The following is a 9722-nucleotide window of genomic DNA, read 5'->3' on the forward strand; positions in this document are numbered from 1 at the left end:
ACATTCAAAGTATCAAAAGCCCGTGAATAGTCAAGTAAAACTAAAATCGTAGCTTTTCCTAAGTCCTGAGACATCAAAACATTGTCAACAACATCAGTCAGTATTTATGCCTCTATTTTTGCGAAATCCCGATTGAAATTCTGGCAGAATATTATTTACTTCCAAGTATTCAATAAGTTGGTTATATACTATTTTCTCCAACACCTTGGATAAACATGGAAGAATACTAACCGGGCGAAGGTCTTTATAGTTTAATACGGTGTTATTTTTCTGTATTGGTCGTACTATTGCCTGTTGCCAAAGTTCCACCATATATAGTGAAATACCGTCAACTCCAAAAGCCTGGGATTTATTGAGACTACGAATAGTTCGAGTTACTATTTCTTCATTTACAGTTTTTAGGTTGAAAGCAGCAGAACAAAATCGGTTCTCCTGATAGGAGTCCAAATTTGCTTGCTGAACATCATTATTTCCGGGAACATTGAGAAAATGCATATTTATACTATCGGGGTCATTTAAATGTACTGGAAGAACTAAGTTTTTCTGTGGGTTAATACGTACCTGCTCCTTTATATGCCGCCATAGAACACGTGGCTTGCTAATATTCGAATTAATATATTCTTTAAAGTATGCATTTTTTCATATTTTTTTAAATCTTCATAATACTTTCTCGCCCCCCCCCCCCCCCCCCCGTGCTGTTTATCACGACGTGCTTTGATTAGAGCCTCGTCACGCCTCCTCATCATTAATTTAATATTATACGTAATCCATGGGTAATTTTAATCTTTGATAAGAACTTTCTTGTTAGGAGCATAAACGTCGAATAAAGATACAATAAAGAATGTCAGAGCAGTTACCGTATATTATCATAATTATATATAAAATCCAGATCAGTTCCTTCAAGACTTTTATTGAAATCATTTAAGTTTATTTCTCTAATTGGTCGATAACTTATCCAGTGAGGGGGGTAAATTTCTCTTTAAGAATATTTAACGTACATGTTCAAACTTGAGAGAAAATTTTAAATAAATAAACATAAGTATTGACTGTTGCTTCTTAATATATTCTTGATAATATTATGTATGTAAAAGAAGGCTGAGTTTGTTGCGCCCGTTCTTCTCAGGTCTGAGGCATACCTTTTGGAATGGTTGGTAGTTTTTGAATTTCAATTAGTGATTTTATATCCTATTTTGAATAAAAATATTTGAATTTGAATTTAGTACTGTTATTATTAAGTTGCTTTTTAGGAACAGTCCAAACCAAGTCAAATTCTTCGGACCTTTCTTAGCTCATACTAGGACAATTTCAAGGTGAAATTGTAAATGATTGCAAATTCAAATAAAACTTACCAGCAAAGTTTTTAGAATAACGACACAAAGCACAATGCCCTTGAAAACCGGGTGAAATGGCAAGAACAAAAGATTACTCCAGCAAATATTTTGATCCTCATCGATCTCTTCTTCATCATCGTCTTCGTCATTTACTGTTGTTAAATTCATTCTAGTGGTCATTATAATAAATATTTGATCCTTGAAGACTCTATATTTATTATGAAAGCTTTAAAAATTATGAGCACAGATCACAATAATATGCTACGCTATTACGAGACAAATATTTAAGGTTACGAAAAAATGTTTTCTTATTATGCTGTCAATTTTATTAAATATATTGCAAAAAAGTTTTTATGAACGCCTACTTTAAATAATATTTAAAATATTCATAAAATGGATTTTTTTTTGTAAATTAACGCGCTTCCACCACTAAAAAAATAGAGCTGCAAGACAGAAGAAACAAATAGTAATAATAGTCAGGAGATAAACGCCCCCCCCCCCTTCCCCAAACCCTCTCCCGTCCCCCAATTCGGGTGCACAATTCATTTTACCACGTCGTCGACTATGCTTTGTTCGACTATGCTATCAACTTAAAGAGTAATCATCATTCATTGATCACTATTAACGAAAAAAATTATTGAGTATAAAAGATAAACTACATAATAATTGAAAGTATGAATGTGCAAGTGTAAGATTGACGATTTTTTTCCAACACAAAGCTGTGGAATGAGTTTCCTTGTGTGGTGTTTCCGGGACGATACGAATACCTTCAAAAAAAGCGCGCACACTATCCTTAAAGTCCTCTGGTGTTGAAAGAGAATGTGGGCGGCGGTGATCACTAAATACCTGGTGACCCGTACACGCTCGTTTGTCGTCCTTTTTTCTTCTAACTTTAAAAATATTTTTTTTCGGTGGTAACAAGAATAGGTATGTCTTCATACCGTAGAGAAGTTGATATTTTAATTGATATGATAAATTTATGAAGATGGGTCGAGCATGAGTTGGAGACCTTGATACTGAAAAATTAAGATATACAAAAACCTGAATCGGATTTCTCATTTTACTGTCAGCGTCTTGAGTGTATACTTATTTATATTTTCTTAATATTGACACGGGAGTGGGTCAGGGATTGGAAATAATACTCCGCTTATAGGAACGAGTCTTTATTTGCGTTCACTTTTTCTGAACTTGCACGTCGCCGGTCTGCCGCTGTTCCTCTTGTGGGCGGCGGTACCTTAAACGCGTCACACCGCACCGAACACTAAGTCTCTTCTATCTTCTTCCTCTTGGAACACTTCCACTTTTCACTGCCGTAGGCCACGCTTAGTACGGCTTATATACTCCCGGATCCGTTCTATTTTCAAAATGATTCTCCCATTCCATCTTTAAATTTAAATTGTACTAGAAAATTCTTTTAACTATTTTTATCCTGCTTACACATTTTCCATCCCTTTTTTTCTGTTCGATTTGATCCTGAACTTACTAGAAATTTCCTTTAACTTTACAAAACCCAAAAAAATCCATACACTGGTAGGTGTATCGAGTCCAGGTGTACAGCGTCTAAAGTAAACACTTTTCCGCTGAGCTACGAGTATTGCCGGAGCTGTTGAAATTAACAATGCCTTGAAGTCTGACAACTCTCGTCATATACTTCGAAGGGTTGCTACGCAACACTGCCCCCTCCCAAGACATGATCGTCCCGATCATCGTTGCTTCCATAGTACTTAGCCACCCGATCGACATGTACGATTTTCGGGGGACTTCGAGGGGTACGCTGGATCCTGAGAGTCACATCATTTATCCTTGTGATTACTTTGTATGGTCCCTCCCAACTTGGTTGGAGCTTCGGAGACTTCCCCTTTCGCCTTACAGGATTGTGTAACCAAATCAGGGTTCCCTCTTCAAAACTAGGAATATTAGCTCTTCGATCGTAGCGGGTTTTTATCCGTTCACTTGCCGTAAGCCCAGTTGTTCTAATTTCCTCGTAGATGTCAACCATCTTTTTCCGTAACTCATCCACATATTCTGTTATACTTTTCGGAGTATCCGGTGGACAACCTGAGAGTAAATCAGCTGGCAATTTCAATTCCCTTCCAAAATTGGCGTACGCAGGAGTCACCGTTGTCGTCTCGTGTATTGCGCTTCTATACGACATAAGAAACAGTGGAATGTACTCATCCCAGTTATCCTGATGACTGTCCACTACTTTTGCCAGATACCGCTCCAATGTTTGGTTAAACCTCTCCACCATCCCGTCCGACTGTGGATGATATGGCGTAGTTCTGGTCTTATGGATTCCCAAGATCTTGCAAACTTCTTGAAATACTTGTGACTCCAAGTTCCGCCCTTGGTCACTGTGCAACTCCAAAGGCACACCAAATCTGCAGAAAACTTCATTCACCAGCTTCGTCGCAACGGTAACTGCTTCTTGATTCGGTAGAGCAAATGCTTCCGGCCACTTCGTGAAATAATCCATCACCACCATTATGTAACGGTTTCCAGATTTGGTGACTGGGAACGGTCCGCTATATCCAGAGCTACTCTTTCCCACGGAGCCCCAACATTGTACAACTTCATAGCTCCTCTGCTCCGGGTCTGAGGTCCTTTGACAGCTGCACAACTCTTGCATTTACGGCACCAGTCTTCCACATCATCACGGCAATGCAACCAGTAAAATCGTTCTTTAATTTTTATTAGAGTTCTTCTTATTCCCAAATGCCCACCTGAAGAACCATCGTGATAAGCTCTCAGGATCTCGTTCACCTTCTCCCTGGGAACGACCAATTGCAGATGGCAATCCTTTCCTTGCGGGGTTTCCCATTTACGGCAGAGCAATCCGTGATGCATCACCAAACTGTTCCATTGTGCCCAGAGACTCTTGGTAGCCGTACTGTGTCTAGCCACTTCAGACCATTTTGGTTTAAGTGATCCACTTGCTAGCCAATGTAAAAGTGGTTGCAGATCCTTATCATTTTCCTGAGCTCTCCTCATTGCATCGTTGCTCCAGTTCTCGTCGATCGAATCTGTTCTGATCAGCCGGATCATAAAATTGTCTTTCTCCTCCTGACGAATGCAATGTTTGCATTCCATCGGACAAGGTCTTCTAGATAACGCATCTGCATTTCCATGACTTTTTCCTCCTCGATGCTCGATTACAAAGTCATACTCTTGAAGTTGCTCAATCCATCTGGCCACTTGTCCTTCCGGATTCTTGAATTCTAGTAACCACTTCAAGGCGGCATGATCAGCCCTTACAAGGAATTTGCGACCCAACAAGTACTTTTTGAAATGTTGTAATGTCTTTACCACGGCCAGTAACTCCCTACGAGTTACGCAGTAGTTTCTCTCCGGCTTTGATAAAGATTTGCTAAAGTATGCAATTACAACTTCTTGATCTCCTCTCTTCTGAGATAGTACTCCACCAATTCCGGTGTTGCTAGCATCAGCATCCACTATGAATCTTCCCTCTGTGTCAGGATATCCGAGGATAGGTGATTCACATAGTCTTTTCTTCAATTCTAAGAAAGCTTGTTCGCATTCTTCATCCCAGGAAAAGGCTCTTTTCTCCTCCGTCAGTCGATGTAAGGGCTTAGCAACATCAGAAAACCCTTTCACAAAGCGTCGATAATAATAGCATAGTCCTAGAAATGCTCTCACATGTGTCTTTTCTGTCGGCGTCGGCCAGTCTTTGACAGCACTTATCTTGGCAGGATCCGTCGCAACGCCTTGCTCCGAGATAACGTGCCCCAAGTAATTCACCTAACGTTGAAAGAAGGAACATTTCTTTGGACTCAACTTCAAGTTGGCACCCTGCAGTTTTGTGAAGACTTTTTCGAGCTTCTTAAGATGATCTTCAAAACTTCGTCCCATAATGATTATGTCATCAAAGTAGACAAGGCAGGTTTCTCCCAACATACCTGCCAGCACATGCTTATCAACCTTTCGAAAGTAGCTGGGGCATTGCATAATCCGAAGGGCATTGTTTTGAACTGCCATAACCCTTTTCCGGTTGAAAAAGCCGTCTTCTCCTTGTCTTTAGGGTCCAGATCGACTTGCCAGTAGCCACTTTTCAAATCAAGAGTAGAGAACCACGTCATGCCACAAAGTGAATCTAATGTGTCATCGATTCTTGGCAATGGATAACTGTCTTTCTTAGTTACATCGTTCAAACGCCGATAGTCCACACAAAATCTAGTTGATCCATCCTTCTTCTTCACCAGAACCACTGGAGAACACCATGGACTCGATGACGGTTCTATCACACCATTTTCTTTCATATCCCGAATCATGTCTTCCACTTCTTGTTCGCGTGCAAACGGAATACGTCTTGGTCTTTGCCGTATCGGAACAGTGTCTCCTGTGTCGATCTTGTGTTTCACCAATCCAGTTCTTCCGATGTCCCCGTCGTTCTTTGAGAAAATCCCGGAGTAGCGTAGCAGGAAATTTCTCGCTTTTATTAACTGTAGCTTGGTAAGATTGTCCTTACAGCCATCCAGAAGTTTCTGTATGTTCACATCCTGGTTTGCAGCTTCGGTCTTCCTCCCTTCTTCACACTTTCTTAACCAAGCTATCTCCTCACAACCTCCTATCACTGTTCCTTTCCTAATGATTTGCTTGTCCTCATGAGGATTAAACACGGGAACCATCGCAATTTGGGAGTTTCCCAAAACAGTCCTGGCTGGGATCCATTTCGTGTCCGATGTCTCTTTTTCTATTAAAGCGCATTTACAAGGTCTTCCTCTGTCATCTCATGGCAGGACTACCGGGACTAGGGTCTGCGATCTCGGATTTAAAGTAGTGTCTCGTAAGCACAACACTTTCCCAAAAGTTCCGCCTTTTATTGGAATTTCTTCACCTCCATGCTTCAATACACCATATTTCGTGTTGATCGTACACTGATGATTTCAAAGAAAACCCAATGATGCAGTCATCATGATATCCGCGATTACCACTTTTTGCCAGTACAACGTATTGCCGATTTTCATTTTTCATGGCCACGATCTTCTCTCCCTGGACTGGTATGCGCTGGCCCGTAGCTGTTGTGAGTGTTAAGTTTGCATTTTCTCGGATATGTCGTCTTTCAAATCTCTCTAGTCTTCTTTGGCTAACGACTGTACGTGAGGCTCCCGTATCCAATGTGAAACGGCAAGATTTTCCATTTATCATTCCCTCTATAACTAAAGTGTTTCCCCCACTGCCCTGGCCTTTTCTAGTTTTCCTGCTGCTCCAGCGGTGATGTTGAGACCGCCGCATCGTTCCTACCTTGCGTTATGCTCTCACGCCTGGGGCAAGTGCTCCTAATGTGTCCTCGCTCCCCACACCCATAGCATACTGGGCTATAGGCTTGCCTTCGGCTGGAATCTGCTGGTACAATTTTGCGGAGTCTTAACGCCCGAGAATCGTATGAACCGCTTCGACTTCCAACGCATGTGCCACCGCTTCCTTCAAGCTACCATGATGGTTCAGTCGTACGGCTGCTCTTACTTCGGCGTCCCGTATTCCATCGATGAACACTTGGAGCAACATTTCTTCTATTGCAGCTGGCGACGACTGATATGCTTTACGCACTAGCTTCTCAGCTTCGACGGACCACTGCTGCAGCGTTTCGTTGGCCCTTTGACTGCGGTCCTTAAGCTGCGCCCGATACACATGCTCAAGGTGTTTATCGCCATAACGTGCCTCCAACGCGTCAAGAAGGTCCGTATAGGTTACTTCCTCCTTCCCACCGAGTGCTTCCAATACGGAAAGTGCTTCATCACGGAGCGCTAGTGTGAGGGCAGGGTGTGCTTCTTGGTCACTCCAACCACTTGCTCTTCTGACCGTCTCTAATTATAGCTTGAAGGCGGCCCAGGAAGACTTGCCGTCGTAGGGGGGTACTTTCAAACTTCAGGTCGATGTGATTCCGCAGGTGACTCCTGGGTTGGCTGAAGGACCTCCACACACGACCTTCCTATTGAGCTGATGAATAGTTGCTTCCATCTCCCCCATATTCCTTTCCACAGTGTCAATCCGGGCGATCTCCTTTTCTACAGTGTCAATCCGGGCGATCTCATTTTCTACAGTGTAAATCCGGGCGGAGTTTTTCTGCATCACTGATAAAATTGCCTTGGAGAGGCCTTCAGCAGACTTCGTAGCTGCTCCTCCTGTCGACGTGCTTTCTCTTCCGCAGCTGCTCCTCCTGTCGGCGCGCTTGCTTTCCTGTCGGCGCGCTTGCTCTTCCTGTCGGCGCACTTGCTCCTCCTGTCGGCGCGCTTGTTCCTCTTGAAAGCCCCGTAGCTGCTCCTCCTGTCGGCGCGCTTGCTCCTCCTGTCGGCGCGCTTGCTCTTCCTGTCGGCGCACTTGCTCCTCCTGTCGGCGCGCTTGTTCCTCTTGCAAGCCCCGCAGCTGCTCCTCCTGTCGGCGCGCTTGCTTTTGCATCATGGCGGCCATCTGCTGCATGAACGCGCTGATGTCTACGGCAGGAGCCTGCGGTGCTGACACGGTCGCTCTGAGTCCAGAGCCGGATGCTTGTTGTGACTCGTCCTATGCCGCTGCAGCTGCTCCCGCTCGCGTGGTCACTCCCTTCTCGTTCCTGGGCACTAATGGCATCTTTCCAATCCCACTTCTGACACCAATTGACACGGGAGTGGGTCAGGGATTGCAAATAATACTCCGCTTATAGGAACGAGTCTTTATTTGCGTTCACTTTTTCTGAACTTGCACTTCGCCGGTCTGCCGCTGTTCCTCTTGTGGGCGGCGGTACCTTCAACGCGTCAAGTCTCTTCTATCTTCTTCCTCTTGGAACACTTCCACTTTTCACTACTTCTTCTTTTCTTCTTCTTCTTCATTACACTTTCGAGTCAGAACTAGAACTGCCGTAGGCCACGCTTAGTACGGCTTATATACCCCCGGATCCGTTCTATTTACAAAATGATTCTCCCATTCCATCTTTAAATTTAAATTGTACTAGAAAATTCTTTTAACTATTTTTATCCTGCTTACACATTTTCCATCCCTTTTTTTCTGTTCGATTTGATCCTGAACTTACTAGAAATTTCCTTTAACTTTACAAAACCCAAAAAATCCATACACTGGTAGGTGTATCGAACCCGGGTCTACAGCGTCAAAAGTAAACACTTTTCCACTGAGCTACGAGTATTGCTGACGGAGCTGTTGAAATTAACAATGTTTTGAAGTCTGACAACTCTCGTCATATACTTCGAAGGGTTGCTACGCAACAATATCAAGGCATCAAATTATATTGGATTCATGTAGAATTCCAAAGTTTACTCAATTCAGTATCCAGTATACAAGTTGTAAAGCAAATACGATGGACAAGAAGTAATGAATGCAACTCTCGTACTCGCAACGCTAACAAGCCCAATCGGATTTGCACCTGAAGTGTTATGCGTTGTTCCCAAATCAGTGGAACTATCTGAGAATTTTACTTGAATTATCTCATTTATTGAGAAACAAAAATTACACCCATCAATTTCAAATTATACATTTTACCATTAACCGAGTTCAGAAAAGTTGAGCTAGAAGTGGCAAGACACAAATTGCAATGATATTGAATAAATATTTATAGCTTCAATATATTGATACAATATGTACAATAAAAAGATAAATCAATCACAAAAAAGCTTAAAAGTTATGAATGGTATCATCAACCTACACACACTGTATATAAATGAGAGTATAATATGAGCATTTTACCAATAAAATGACTTTTAAACTTAATTCATGAAAAAGGCATTTATTTTCTCAAAATTGATTCCTTTAGAATTATTTTTGATGTCATTTCTAATATACTAGATACTACTACCGCTTCGGAAACAAATGACGCTCTGAGAGAGAAGAAGCGGCGCAAGAAACTCTCCCAGCATTCTTTTTTAGCGCTCTTTTCAATAAAAATATATAATATTGTACAGTCATTTCTATCGCTATAAAACAATCATAATCTAGTCCCAGGCTGTCCGATCACTCAGATATTCAGCTGTGGAGTAGTAGGATTTACGACAGAGCAGTGAACAGTGGCTGGGACTTTATTATAGAAGTGTATACATTTACCCTTAAAGCTATTATGTATCTTATGAAGCCTACTCGAATAAGTTACAAGCAATCCCTTATTTCTAGTGTTATAATAATGAAAATTACTATAAAGAGCAAAAAGGTGACGATTTTTGTGAACAGTCATAATATTAATTTCTTTAAATTTTTCTTTGAGAGACTGTCTATAACTAAGCTGATATATAGCACGAACAGCTCTCTTTTGCAGAGCAAACACTATATCAATGTTAGCAGCATGACCCCCATAGTAAAATACCGTACGTCATGATGCTGTGAAAATATCTGAAGTACTCTAATCTAGCGGTCGCAACATTCGTGTACTCTCTATAATCTTTCTAACGG

Source organism: Leptidea sinapis, chromosome 15 (genome assembly GCF_905404315.1).
Source record: "Leptidea sinapis chromosome 15, ilLepSina1.1, whole genome shotgun sequence".
Classification (NCBI taxonomy): domain Eukaryota; kingdom Metazoa; phylum Arthropoda; class Insecta; order Lepidoptera; family Pieridae; genus Leptidea; species Leptidea sinapis.